The sequence below is a fragment of the Priapulus caudatus genome, unplaced genomic scaffold (genome assembly GCF_000485595.1).
Source record: "Priapulus caudatus unplaced genomic scaffold, Priapulus_caudatus-5.0.1 Scaffold2117, whole genome shotgun sequence".
Taxonomy (NCBI): Eukaryota; Metazoa; Priapulida; class Priapulimorpha; order Priapulimorphida; family Priapulidae; genus Priapulus; species Priapulus caudatus.
The window spans coordinates 711-1510 of NW_014579178.1; positions in this window are offsets into that span (position 1 = coordinate 711).

Consider the following 800-nt stretch of genomic DNA (forward strand, 5'->3'; position numbering starts at 1 on the left):
TTCTTTGCAGTAAATTGATGCCAGTGACACAACTATTGCTGTTTTAAAGAAAGCAGTGTCACTTGGAATTATTGCGAAAATCGTTCCCCATTCTTCAAAGTCTGTGGCATAACTGATGACTCGTTTTATTAGCAAGAACGTGCATGATATCAGTGGATGATAGAATGTGTATGTTATTTTCAAAGCAATTGAGAATTATAATTGTTTCATGATTTGACATGGCTATCTAACAAAATACAATTTCTGTTTTTCCAGAATACTAAATGCTTTTTCTGAAGAGAATGCAACACAAGATGCTATTTATTATCTTGGCGAGGCCTTGAGAAAAGGAGTGATTGACACAGAAGTTTACTTGAAGGTTAGTTCTGTGATAACTATGCTATTTGTTAGCTGAAATCAGGAGCGTATAATGACAAAGGAGTAAGACAGCGATTTGGTACTGATTTCACTACATATTTGTCGTGCGAGTTCGATGTGAATAAAAATACAAATGTATACAAACATGAGCTTCTTTTGTTCACTGGTCCTTATTCTATCTTCCGGTAGTATTACAAATCGCATAGCTTCCTTCGTTTTGACATAAATCGTACTTTTCCACGACATGGTTTTCACCTTAGTTACCGTAATCTGGCGAGGCCACACTCTAAATTTGCACACACAGCTCTTCAATGAGCCACGGCAGGGATCGCGTCAGGCAGCGCCAGCGGCAACTGTACGCGGGCTAGAGATAACGGTTGCTATGCAATTAATGCAAAACACATGTGCGAAAAGCTACAATCGGCTGGAGCGTCAGTTTACTC